The sequence below is a fragment of the Ovis canadensis genome, chromosome 15 (assembly GCF_042477335.2).
Source record: "Ovis canadensis isolate MfBH-ARS-UI-01 breed Bighorn chromosome 15, ARS-UI_OviCan_v2, whole genome shotgun sequence".
Taxonomy (NCBI): Eukaryota; Metazoa; Chordata; class Mammalia; order Artiodactyla; family Bovidae; genus Ovis; species Ovis canadensis.
In genome coordinates, this window is record NC_091259.1 from 51,830,483 (window position 1) to 51,844,213 (window position 13,731).

At 42.5% G+C, this 13,731-nt stretch overlaps 1 protein-coding gene across 10 annotated transcripts in view; it reads left to right on the plus strand.

Annotated features, from left to right (window-relative positions):
- Nucleotides 1-930: 930 nt before the first annotated feature.
- Nucleotides 931-13,731, plus strand: part of STK33 (serine/threonine kinase 33) — a 199,526-nt gene continuing 186,725 nt past the window's right edge. For 4 of the 10 annotated variants that reach the window (XM_069554490.1, XM_069554486.1, XM_069554491.1 and 1 more), the window contains exon 1: nt 1,864-2,123. The gene's annotated coding sequence lies outside the window, so the exon portion shown is untranslated. Of the gene's footprint in view, nt 1,801-1,863; nt 2,124-13,731 lie in introns of those variants that run through there. The other 6 variants (XM_069554489.1, XM_069554494.1, XM_069554487.1 and 3 more) reach the window with 4 other exon arrangements.

Sequence of the window (13,731 nt, forward strand, 5' to 3'; positions counted from 1 at the left end):
CGACCCAGGAATCCAACCGGGGTCTTCTGCATTGCAGGCGGATTCTTTACCAGCTGAGCCACCTGGGAAGCCCAGGATTCTGCTACTGGGATGTAATAAATATAATTCTTAAAATAATATAATCCCTCCAGTTAATTCAGAGGTATCATGCATATTTTTTTAAACTTTATCTGTTAACATAAACAGATGGCATAAGGGTAAAGGACGACTTAATAGAAACTATTTTGTAAGGGTGAAGAAAAAGTGGTACAAATAGCTTTTTTGATGGTCTGGCTTAATTTAGAATAAAACATAGCCTAGTGGTTTCCCAACCTCGCTTTGTAGTTTTGCATCAAGCTCACATGGAAGATCTTTTAAAAATGATTTCACGAGATTTACTTAATCAGAATTCCTGGAAGTGTGTCCTATGAATATGTATTTAAATACAAATCAAAACAAACAGAAACCCCAGATGTCTCTGATTTATAGCAGGTTTGGGACTTACTTGACCTAGAGACTATGCATTGATAGAGGAGGAGGTTATCTGCATACCTTTCAATTCTCTAACTGCTGTTTCTCGCCACCCAGGCATGAGAAAGCGGACAGTTTAAAGTTATTTCTTGGTAGGGCTGGGAGTGTAAGACTACACAGCTGCTGATTAAAGGCAGATTCATGCACTTCACAGCTCAGTGAAGCAGATGGTAGAGCTTCGTTTGTTGGACATTGTGGCACCAACACTCATGCTTGGATAAAGGCAGGGTTGGGGGAGACAGGCAGAGAGAAAATCCTTGCACGCTGTTCCAGACCCTTGTTAGACAACAGTTCTGTACTTCAGAACAAAGTATGGCCAATACCCCAAAGTTCTAGGGTATAGGACATGGTGGGGATTATTGAAAAATTTGTAATACTGAAGTTACCAGTTGCTCATTAGCAGCCATTATGAGTTGTCAGGTGAAACTGACAGGAGGAACCCATTGCCAAAGGTGGACTTCTACCTCTAAGAAGTAAAATGAATCGACCTCTGTACCAAGTTCTTGGCTATTAATCAAATAAACTGTAGAGGACATCTGTCTGAATAATTAGGCTAGTGTTAGGAGAGTTGAATTTCTTTCCCCCCAGCTGCTAAACAGCAGGACCCGTGTCCACAGAAGCCATTCCTACATCAGGTCAGAAATACATTAGCATACAGCTGGAGTCCGTGTTTCTAGCCGTTATTGCAGGGAGCATGCATTCAGATGGTCCACAGAGCTTTGCGGCTAACACATATTCCTGGGAATTGCCTTTTGATCTGTCAAGAGCCTTCTCAGCCCCTCTGTGGGGACAAACACCATGCACTTCGGGGGCCTTCCCCCAGCACCGATATTCATTTTCCTGACTTTTAGGCCAGCTCTGACCCCACTGCGGTGCGAGGCTTACAGGACCAGCTCCAACTGGCTGCGCCAGAAAGCTTCCGGGCCCTGAGCGAGAACTATGGCCTGGATATCCTCTCGGTTCAGTGATATCATTGCTATAAAGGTTTAATTTCCTGTAATACGTGTCTGCTTCTCTGTACCTAAAATAGGGTTCTCAGGTCCAGCTCTAGGAGAAGCTGCTCGCGGGGACGCCCCTGAGCGCACCTGGGGGTCTCCCTCCTTGTCAGCCCGGCTGCGGGGAGAGGGGCTTCGCGCCGGCCGATGCACTTTGTCCCCAGGCGGCCCCCGTCCACCTCCCTGCGGTTGCCCCGCCGGCCGAAAAGTTTCTCCAGGTGCGGAATTCCGGGCTCGGCGACCACCGGAGCGGAGTGTGCGCGCCAGTGGGAAGCCAGCCCGCCTGCGGGCCCGGGTGAGTGGCCCCTGGCGTCGCGGCGCAGGGCGGGCCCCGCGGGGTGGGCTGGCCCCGCGGGATGGGCGGGAGGGCACCAGGCCGAAGCTGGCCCGGCCGTTGCTATGGTAACGCGCCGGCAAACCGGCCGCTGGGCCTCCTCTGCCCGGTCGGCTGGCGGCTCCCGGCGTCCCCTCTTAGTGTGTCCTGGGGCCCAGCCGTTGAGACCCCATTTCCCCTGGGTCGGCGTTTGGGGTGGTCCCTGGTTCATCTTCACCTTCTCACCTTGACCCCCGTCTTGGGACGTGAACCTTTTTTGAAATTTAAAGCGAACATACTCTAGGGTAAGTATAGCACATTCTTAAAAGTTCTAAATTTGTGGCTTCCCTTCCGCTATCCGCCTTCTCTCTTTTTTTTCTCTCCTAGAGTCTGGCACCTAGGAGGACCTCATTATATGATATAGCTCTTCCTTACAGCACTTAGGGTAGTTCTTTGCACACAGTGGGTGCACGTACAAGGAGATAGATCATATGCCGTTAAGAGGAGCCTCTGTGTGGACAGGTGATTTAAGCGCTCTACCTCAGTTTCCTCATCTGTAAATGTAGAGTAGAATTTCTACAAAGCGTGGTGGATTTGAAGGAGCCTGTATGTGAAACTGCTTTGTGAACCGTAAATGTCAAGCACTTGGGGTTTAGTTTTAAGGGATCTTTATACGCTGCGCGTGGTTTAATTCTCCGGGTCCCACACTACCAGCCAAGGGGAGAACCTTTTCTTTTGTCTGCCCACTGAGCTGCTGCAGTATCCAACCGGAAAATATGGTCGTGCATCAGAAGAGGGCTCTGCCAATGGAAAGAAACATCGTTTCACACTTAAACATTCTTAGTTTTAGGCACTCTTTCAGGTTCCCCCCACTTCACATTGCAACTGCCGTGTGCAAGATGCCTCACACATTTAACTGTCTAACTCATGTAACTCTCTCATATTCCTATCTCAGTGAATCATACCAACATCCATCTAGTTTGCAAGCCAAAAGTCATGGACTCTTTCTCCATGTCCAGATCATCAAGTTCTGTTCATTTTATGTTCAAACCAGACTGAATTCCATCCACTTCTTTTAGTCTCTATCATTGTCACCCTAGACCGGGCTGTCAAGGTCTCTTGCCTGGCCTCCTGTAGTGGCCTCCAGACTAGTCTGAAGGTATTCACCTATCCTTTCAATATTCTCATCTATTCTTACCCTGCAGTAGGAGAAATCTTTTGAAAACTAAAATTTCATTATAATACCCTTCTCCTCTCCCTGGCTTAAAGTCTGTCAGGATTTCTTACTACTTTTAGGATAAAGGTACCACTCTTTAATGTGGTCTATAAATTCGGTGACCATATATTTTATTTCGCAGACCAAGATACCTTTGAGAGTAAAAGAGAATATTAATTACACTGGGAATGTCGCTCAGGCAAATAGGGGCTAATGTTATTCCACTTATAAGGTCCTGTAGCATCTACCTCCTCTATAGTGTGAAAATCTCTCAGTCATGTCTGACGATTTGCGGCCCCACGTGACCGACTTTATTTTTTGGGGCTCCAAAATCAGTGCAGATGGTCACTGCAGCCATGAAATTAAAAGATGCTTGCTCCTTGGGAGAACAGTTATGACCATTAAAAAGCAGAGACATTACTTTTTCAACAATGGTCCGTCTAGTCAAAGCTATGATTTTTCCAGGAGTCATGTATGGATGTGAGAGCTGGACTATAAAGAAAGCTGAGTGCCGAAGAATTGATGCTTTTGAACTGTGGTGTTGGAGAAGACTCTTGAGAGTCCTTTGGGCAGCAAGGAGATCCAACCAGTCCATCCTAAAGGAAATCAGTCCTGAATATTCATTGGAAGAACTGATGCTTGAGCTGAAACTCTAATACTTTGGCCACCTGATGTGAAGAAATGACTCATTTGAAAAGACCCTGATGCTGGGAAAGATTGAAGGTGGGAAGAGAAGGGGATGACAGAGGATGAGATGGTTGGATGGCATCACCAACTCAATGGATATGAGTTTGAGTAAACTCGAGGAGTTGGTGATGGACGGGGAGGCCTGGCTTGCTGCAGTTCATGGAGTCACAAAGAGTTGGACACAGCTGAGCGACTGAACTGAACTGGACTGTAGCCTGCCAGGCTTCTCTGTCCATGGAATTCTCCAGGCCAGAATATTGGAGTGGGTAGCTGTTTTCTTCTCCAGGGGATCTTACCAACCCAGGGATCGAACTCTGGTCTCCTGCACTGCAGGCAGATTCTTTACCATCTGAGCCACCAGGGAAGCTCCTTATCTTACACCAGGCTTCCCTTGTTCTCTGTGTTCCAGTTACACTGAGTCCTTTGTCTCCCGTCTTCCCTCCTACTACAGGGCCTTTGCACATGCTCCTCTCCTTCCAGGTATTCTCTTCCCTCATCTTGTTAACTCTTGCTCATCCTTCACTTCTCAGGTCAGATGATTCCCAGAAAAGCTGCCACTGACCACTCTGTCTAGGACAATGCCCCTCAGGGTATAAACTTTTCTGATACCAAGTATATCTCCTTAGTAGCATCATCACAATTTTAATTTTCTCCGTGTGTCTGATACATAGTATGTAGTTAATAAATACCTATATGTTTTTATTATAAAGATTTTCCTATTCCATTAAATGATCTCAAAATAACCATCATGGTTAAGAGCACAAACTCCAGAGCCAGGCAGATGGAGAGATTTGAATTTCAGTTCTGCCACAATTCCTTATCTGAAACCCATGGGGCTAGTTGTGCTTTAAGATTCAGAATTTTTTAGATTATAGAAGGACAACATGGTTTATAAACTGCATCCCTTCTGGTGTGGTTTTGGGCAGCACTCTGTAATCAAACACATTAATTTTTCTTTAGAAAGAAAACTTCACTCTAAGTGAGAGATAAGTAAAGACTATACATACTTGTACATGAGTTCAGGTCAGGTTTTGCCAAGAAATGGATTTGCCACAAATTTATGAGAACATGTGGTATTCAGAGCTTTTGGATTTTAGAATTTCAGATAAGGGCATATGAATCTGTGCCAGTGTAACTTTAAACCAACTACTTCACTTTTTGTGCCTCAGATTCCTCAGCTGTGAAAAGGAGATGATACTAGCACCTATTTACCTTACAAGTTCTGTTTATGCTGTTGGAGGAGTAAATGAGTTAATACATGTTAACTGCTTTGGACAGTGAATGTTACTTAATCAGGGCTATAGAGGAATCAGCTCTTACTATATCATTTTTATTTGCCCCATAATGACACTATGGATGAACCATAATTTATTTGTAATTTATGTATTGTTTGATAGTTATATTTAAAATACAGAAATGTAGAGATGAATTTCTTTATAGTTAAATCTTCCAAGTAGATTTTTGATTACTGAAGATCAGTTCCTGAAAATGAAATTACAGAGTCAAAGGACAGATGAATACTCTTCAAACATACTGCTACCTTTGGAAAGATTATACCAGTTTACCATCTTGCTGTCACTTTTATGACATCTGTGTTAGCATTATTATTTTAAAAAATCTTCAAATTTCACAGATAAAAATATTATCTCATTTTAACTCACATCTTCTATTGGAATGTGAAGTCAAGTGGGCCTTAGAAAGCATCCTATGAACAAAGCTAGTGGAGGTGATGGAATTCCAGTTGAGCTATTTCAAATCCTGAAAGATGATGCTGTGAAAGGGCTGCACTCAATGTGCCAGCAAATTTGGAAAACTCAGCAGTGGCCACAGGACTGGAAAAGTCAGTTTTCATTCCAATCCCAAAGAAAGGCAATGCCAAAGAATATTCAAACTACCACACAATTGCACTCATCTCACATGCTAGTAAAATAATGCTCAAAATTCTCCAAGCCAGGCTTCAGCAATACGTGAACCATGAACTTCCAGATGTTCAAGCTGGTTTTAGAAAAGGCAGAGGAACCAGAGATCAAATTGCCAACATCTGCTGGATCATGGGAAAAGCAAGAGAGTTCCAGAAAAACATCTATTTCTGCTTCATTGACTATGCCAAAGCCTTTGACTGTGTGGATCACAATAAACTGTGGAAAATTCTGAAAGAGATAGCAATACCAGACCACCTGAACCTGCCTCTTGAGAAACCTGTATGCAGGTCAGGAAGCAGCAGTTAGAGCTGGACATGGAACAACAGACTGGTTCCAAATAGGAAAAGGAGTACGTCAAGGCTGTATATTGTCACCCTGCTTATTTAACTTCTATGCAGAGTACATCATGAGAAACGCTGGGCTGGAAGAAGCACAAGCTGGAATCAAGATTGCCGGGAGAAATATCAATAACCTTAGATATGCAGATGACACCACCCTTATGGCAGAAAGTGAAGAGGAACTAAAAAGCCTCTCGATGAAAGTAAAAGAGGAGAGTGAAAACGTTGGCTTAAAGCTCAACATTCAGAAAACGAAGATCATGGCATCTGGTCCCATCACTTCATGGGAAATAGATGGGGAAACAGTGGAAACAGTGTCAGACTTTATTTTTTTGGGCTCCAAAATCATTGCAGATGGTGATTGCAGCCATGAAATTAAAAGACGCTTACTCCTTGGAAGAAAAGTTATGACTAACCTAGATGGCATATTCAAAAGCAGAGATATTACTTTGTCAGCAAAAGTCCATCTAGTCAAGGCTATGGTTTTTCCAGCAGTCATGTATGGATGTGAGAGATGGACTGTGAAGAAAGCTGAGCACCGAAGAATTGCTGCTTTTGAACTGTGGTGTTGGAGAAGACTCTTGAGAGTCCTTTGGGCAGCAAGGAGATCCAACCAGTCCATCCTAAAGGAGATCAGTCCTGAATATTCATTGGAAGAACTGATGCTTGAGCTGAAACTCTAATACTTTGGCCACCTCATGTGAAGAGTTGACTCATTGGAAAAGACTCTGATGCTGGGAGGGATTGGGGGCAGGAGGAGAAGGGGACAACAGAGGATGAGATGGCTGGATGGCATCATGGACTGGATGGACATGAGTCTGAGTGAACTCCGGGAGATGGTGATAAACAGGGAGGCCTGGCATCCTGCGATTCATGGAGTCGCAAAGAGTTGGACACGACTGAGAGACTGAACTGAACTGAACTGAACTGATGTGGGGACAGGAGGAGAAGGGGACGACAGAGGATGAGATGGCTGGTTGGCATCACCAACTCAATGGACATGGGTTTGGGTGGACTCCGGGAGTTGGTAATGGCCCCGGGAGGCCTGGCATGCTGCAATTTATGGGGTCGTAAGGAGTTGGACACGACTGAGCGACTGAACTGAACTGAAGCATTAAAAAATCTTCTTACTAGCTATTAGCTATTTCTTTTCTGTGAATTGCCTGCACAAGTTCTTTGATTGTTTTACATGGAGTCTCAGCTTTTCCCTGGTGGCTCAGGTGGTAAAGTGTCTGTCTACAATGAGGGAGACCTGGGTTCGATCCCTGGGTTGGGAAGATTCCCCTGGAGGAGGAAATGGCAATCCACTCCAGTATTAGTGCCTGGAATATCCCATGGACAGAGGAGCCTGGTAGGCTAGAGTCCATGGGTTGCATAGAATCGGACACGACTGATCGACTGCACTTTTGCTTTCCTTTCAGCTTTTTGTTAATTGTTTAGTTTGATTTCGCCTTTCTGGCCCAGGCAAGAGGAGCCAGCATGCTGGACTTTGGCTGGAATTAGCTGGAATAGTTGAATTGGTTTGTATCCCTGGAGCCTGGGGCGAGCTGTTACTTGTCTGAAGATGGCAGAGCAATGTAGAAAGCTGGGTTGCAGAGGTTGGACCTTGGGGAAAATCTGAAGTCAAGATCAGGTTGTTTATCTGAGTCTCCTGGTTAACAGGCCTTAGGAGAAGGAGAGTATCCAGATAGGAGGCAAGGAACTAAGGCAGAAGAAAGAGGCAGACTGATCCTGAAAGCTCTGAGAAACTATAACGTTTTTTAAAAAGGAACCGAGCAATTTCTTGTATGGATGAGGAGGGGAACGTGGGGGTTGGGGTCGGGGTGGCACTGTCTAGGCCAGACACTGATTTGTGTAAACTCTTTATAGAGTAAGGATATTAACCCTTGCTTGCTGGGGCATTTCTCCTATAGTTGCCTTTTTTTAAAAAAAAAAATCTTTTTATAATTGCCTTTTCATTTAACTTATGGTGGTTTTTGATTTATAGAAATTAAAACAATTTTATATGGTCTACTCAACCTTTTCCTTTTTGATTCATTACTTTTTATGCTTAGGAAGTCTTTTTCATACAGAGACCAGTTAACAAATTACATTTTCTTTAAAAATGTTATTTTGTGAGGTCAGCAAATCAAGGAAGAGTTCATGAAAGTGAAAGTGAATTGAGTAGTGTGATTTCCAATAAAAAACCTAAAGGATGAGAATATAAAGGTTGATATTCATGTCATCTTCCTGTCTCCTTGAAGATAGAAGAAAAGAGCTTACACGCCGTAAAAGACCGATGAAGACTTTTTCTGCCAGTGTCTGTTGTACATTGTGAACTTGTAGAACTGTATCCTTAGAGACTTTTAGAAGTGTTCTGAAAGAGAAGATGTGATCTCTGAAGATATTTTCTACTTCTTTTATCTGCCTCACCATTCTATATAGTGTTTCAAGCACCCGCAGTTGTTAGATACTGAGAAATGATTTCCCTGTTCTTGTCAGAGGATATAAAAAGGGAAAATGCGATGTAGAATTAATTGCTGACCTTCCAGGCATTGGTAAATTAGTATGCTTTGAGATGTGCTTCAGGAAGAATTTCCCTTCCTGTGGAGCTCCAGTAGGGATCAGAGGTGAATTGTGTTTTGCTTGGATCTTAGGGTTCAGAATGTGACGAGTTAACAACTGTATCAATATATCTTTTCTTAGTTTATTAACTAAAATAAATTGTGAGATGAATGACTAATCACCTCACAAATTCCTGCAGTTTTATTGACCCAAAGTTGTTTCATTTCAGGATGTTTTGTAAGATGAGGGGCAGTAATTATTAGAATTAACTCAAACTATCCTTTCTATTAATACTTATAATAAACTAAATATCTTTGTTAATGACCATTGACTTTTCAGTTGGACTGTCAGTGAGGATGTGAGGTATAACATCAGGAATAACGCAAGTAAAAAACACCTTATTGATGAAGACAGGTTGATTCAGAAATTCTCTTTGCCTTATTATTTGATCTAAATTATTTAGTAGATAGTAAAGAGCCCACCTGCAATGCAGGAGACCCAGGTTTGATCCCTGGGTCAGGAATATCTCCTGGAGAAGGAAATGGCAACCCATTCCAGTATTCTTGCCTGGGAAACCCATGGACAGAGGAGACTGGCAGGCTACAATCCATGGGGTCACAAAGAGTTGGACACGACTTAGTGATTAAATCACAACTTTAAGTATATAAGCTTCATTCAGCAAGTATTTAGTCGGTGCTACAATGTTCCAGGTACAGTTAATAGAATACTGTCTTATATTTTTGATTTTACATTGTATGTGTGGAGAGTTTATTTGTAATTCAATATTCTTAACATGAGCTGTGTTCACCTGGAAAAACTGGTCGTTTGGACTCATACATATTCATTCAGAGAATATAAGAAAAAGCCCTATAGAAGATGTTCATCCAGTCTCTAAGGTTGAGATGCTGGTAATTGAAAAGTTCTACTCTGTTACTCTGTCGTTATCATGGTGGAATGCTTGTCTGCAGCAACAGAGCTTGCTAGGAGAGAATCCATTTACCATTTACCAAAGGCAGCTCATCTGAGGCTCAGTTTCTTATACTTGAATTCTTTCAAGTCTGTTTGCTGTCAGCAAATCTAACATAGAGGCTCTTATATCTGCTCCAGGGAGTTCAGCTTCCAACCAGCCGAGATATTGGGAAGAAAGCAAATAAATATCCTTGGATGGTTTTTCATGGAAATCAAATTAATTTTTCCTCTCAATCTTCTTTATGTTGGTGTGCAACTTATGACAAAAAATGCAATACTTTTCATATTTGTTATTATGAAAGTAAACACCAATGTCCAGCAGTGATTTTCAAGTTAACTTCATTGCTTTTCTGTCGTATCTCTTTGATAGTACGTATGTTATAATGTGTACACTTAGCTCCTTTTTATACTTGCAGCTCACTTTAAAAAATTGAGAGATAATTAAGATACCATATAATTTGTTTTTAAAGTGTAAAATTAAGTTTTTAGTACATCACAAGGTTTTGGAATCATCACCACTATCTAGTTCTAGAATGTTTCATAACCCCCTAAAGAAACCTCACATCTGTTAGCAGTCACTTCCCATTCTCCCTTCCCCTAGCCCCTGGCAAGCACTAATCTGCTTTCTCTATGGATATGCCTGTTATCATGGACATTTTGTATAAATGGAATCGTACAATATGGACCCTTTTGCATTTGGCTTCTTTCACTTAGCATGATGTTTTAAAGAATCTTTTCCGTTGTAGTATGTATTAGTCCTTCATTCTTTTCTATAACCAAGTAAAATTCCACTGTATGGATATACCACATTGTTTTTATCCATTTATCAGTAGATGGCGACTTTGGTTGTTTCTTTTTCTTTTTTTGCTATTATGAATAATGCTACTGTGAATATTTATGTATAAGTTTTTGTGGGAACACATCTTTTCATTTCTCTTAAGTATATATCTAGGATATCCAGGAGTAGAATTGCTAGTCATTTCTACGTGTGACTTTTTGAAAACTGCCAAACTGTTCTCCAAAGTATTTGATAGTTGCACCATTTTGTGTTTCCACCAGTAATGTGTGAGGAATCTCATTTTCCACATCATCACTAATCCATCTTTTTGATTATAGCCATCTCTGCAGGTGTGAGGTGATACCTCATTATACTTTGGGTTTGCATTTCCCTTATGACGAATGATGTTGGATGTCATTGGCTATTTGTATATCTTCTTTGGAGAAGTAGCTATTTAACTCCTTTGTTTATTTTTAAAATTTGATTTTTTTTATTCTTGAGTTGTAATAGTTCTTTATATATTCTGAATATTAGACCCTTATCAGATGTATGATTTACAAACTTTTCCTCCCATTCTGAATGTTGTCTTTTTGGTTGTTGCCTGGTAGTGTCTTTTGAGGGAAAAAAGGTTTTAGTTTTATGAAATTCAATATATACGTTGTTACTTTGATTGCTTGGCTTTAATGGAGAAGGGAATGGCAACCCACTCCAGTATTCTTGCCTGGAGAATCCCATGGACAGAGGAGCCTGGTGGGCTGCAGTCCATGGGATCACAAAGAGTGGGACACGACTGAGTGACTAACACTTGCTTGTCTTTAGATGTCATGTGTAAAAAATTGTTGCCTAATTCACGGTCGTAAAGATTTACTTGTATTTTTTTTTTTTTTCCCTAAGAGTTTTGTGGTTTTAGCTCTTGTATTTAGGCCTTTGATCCATTTTGAGTTAGTTTTTGTATATGTGTAGAGTAAGTGTTTAGATTCGTCCTTTTGCATGAAGAGAGCCTGTTGTCCCAAGACCATCTGTTGCAGGCCTCACATTATTTGTTTAAGTCAACTTGTAAGTCCTGTTGTTTTGATGAAACATTTGGCTGATACCTTGTCACCTCAATTGGATGCCACCATCCTACGCAGAAGACATTCCAGACAAAGGAACATCTGTATTGCTAATTAGTACTTTGGTTACCATCTCTATGTAGGCTTACAACCTGGTGAGTAGGCTTGCAGGGGATGTAAAAAGCTTCAGGGCTGCTTCCCCTTCTAAGTTAAGGCCTCTCATGTCCACCGTGGTGATGCCTCCTTGCCCTCTTTCCTCTTAATTATAACTTGATTGCCACTTGACCTTTTAGAGAACAGGAAAAGTAAAAGAGGCTTTGCTTTTCTCTAAGCTGGAGAGGCCCTAAAATTATCCTTCCAGACTAATGGGAGGAACGTGGGAAGAGTTGTGAACCTTTCAACAAAGAAAAGGGAATATTCTCAAGGGAAGGCAGAGCTCTTTCATTTCTTCATGCTTCCCATTGAAAGCTCCACCCTCTGGAATCATAACCCAATTGAGCCTTGTCTTGTTTCAGAACTCCTTTTTCTTGGAGTGGAGTGATAGGGCAGGGAGACTTGTGTTCCTCCCAGGGATTCAGGTGTGCAGTGGGGGAAAAGCTTAGGACTGGGGTCAGGCTCATCTGAGTTCAAATTTTGTCTCTGTGTGTCTATCATTGGTTTCTTTATCAATCAAATGAGGATTATAATCTCAACTTCCCAGAATTATTATGAAAAACAAATCAAATATCATATCTAAAGTGCCTAACAAAATTGTAGCCTCTCAATAAAGGCTTGTTTCCCTTCTCTTTTCCCCAAATCTTCTGGGAAATTTGTGTAAATACAGCCTTTTAAAATTCCACAGAATCTTGACACTGAAAGAGACCTTCATACTGATGACCATATCACTTTGCTGAGCCTGTCAAAGCTCTTTTCATGTATATTTACTTGATTTATTCAGTCAATTGATTTTATTGATCAGTCAGTGTGCTTCAGGCACTGTCTGCTGTATGTTTGTCACTAGTCAGTAGAGAAGAGATGAAAGATGTATGACACACAACCTGGCATGTGGTTGACACTTCACTTATCCCACTTCCCTGATTTGATTCATTCACTTACTGAACTGTGAGCCAGACGCTATGCTGGATTCTTGGAATACAAAGATACCGCTTTTGAGAGCTCACTATGTGTTTTGGAGGAAAGTACACCAAGAAACAATCATATCCCATAGGAGTTATCACAGCAACATGAGGCTTGGTGCCGTGGGAACTGGAGGGGAGCTCTCCTGAGTCTGCTAGGGGTAATCAGGGGAGGCTCAGCAGAAGGGGAAAGGGATCTGAGGCAGGATGAAGGCCTGGTGTTGGAAAGAGTGTAGGCCTTTAAGAAAGCTGATATCCAGGGGAACAATCGGAGACACTGACTGACAGGCTACCAGTGTCCAGCTTCCAAACAGCCTATTATGCTGGGCCAAGATTTGAGGTCAGTTTGGGTGGAGACAAAAGCATAATTTGTAGTTTAGAATCTGTTAACATCTGTCTTGGTTTTATTCTTCTTCTAAGTGAAAGTGAAAGTGAAGTCGCTCAGTTGTGTCCAGCTCTTTGCAACCCCATGGACTGTAGCCCACCAGGCTCCTCTGTTCATGGGATTCTCCAGGCCTGGAGTGGGTTGCCATTTCTTTCCTTCTCCAGGGGATCTTCCCGACCCAGGGATCGAACCCAGGTCTCCTGCATTGCAGGCAGATGCTTTAACCTCTGAGCCACCAGGGAAGCCCTTATTCTAAGCCTAGCTTAAAAAATCCTTTTGTCTTTAGCATTTCCCCCAAGCATCTAATCTAATATGTTAGGCTTTTGCCTTCCTGCTTCTCTTTTGATAGCGTTCTGCCACTTGAATATTGTCCTAGGTTACTTGCCCATCTACTTTGGTATTATGACCTTACAGTTCATGGAGAGCTCCCTCTGTGACTATGTGCTTTCTCTGGAGGAATCTCTGTCCTGCTTGCGCCAGGGCTTAGTCAGAAATAGGAAAGACCCATCAGGGTGGCTGAGCCCTAGTAGAGAGGGCTATTGAAGAATGGCTGGGTACAAGGGAGGCCCCTGAACTGGAGCTGCTATCCGCTGGAGATTGTGATGTTGGCACAGGCATGGCCTCCCTTCTGAGCTTCCCATAGTCACTCACCCATGGGCTCTGCTCCCGGGCTGTGTCCTCAGGCCCCTCTTGCTTTGCCTGAAGCAGAGGAACTGAGGGTTGAAGAGTGGCTCGAGAGTCTTCATTTTGTTGGGGACAGCCTCCTCCCGGAAGCCACTCACTTATCCCCTCAAGACAGTCTAAGCTGGCCCTTCAGATGTGAAGGAACATGTCTGAATTTCCAGAAGTCACTTAATGTAGGAATTTGTTCTGAGATCCTTCCTTTATTATAAGTCATTGAAGGAAC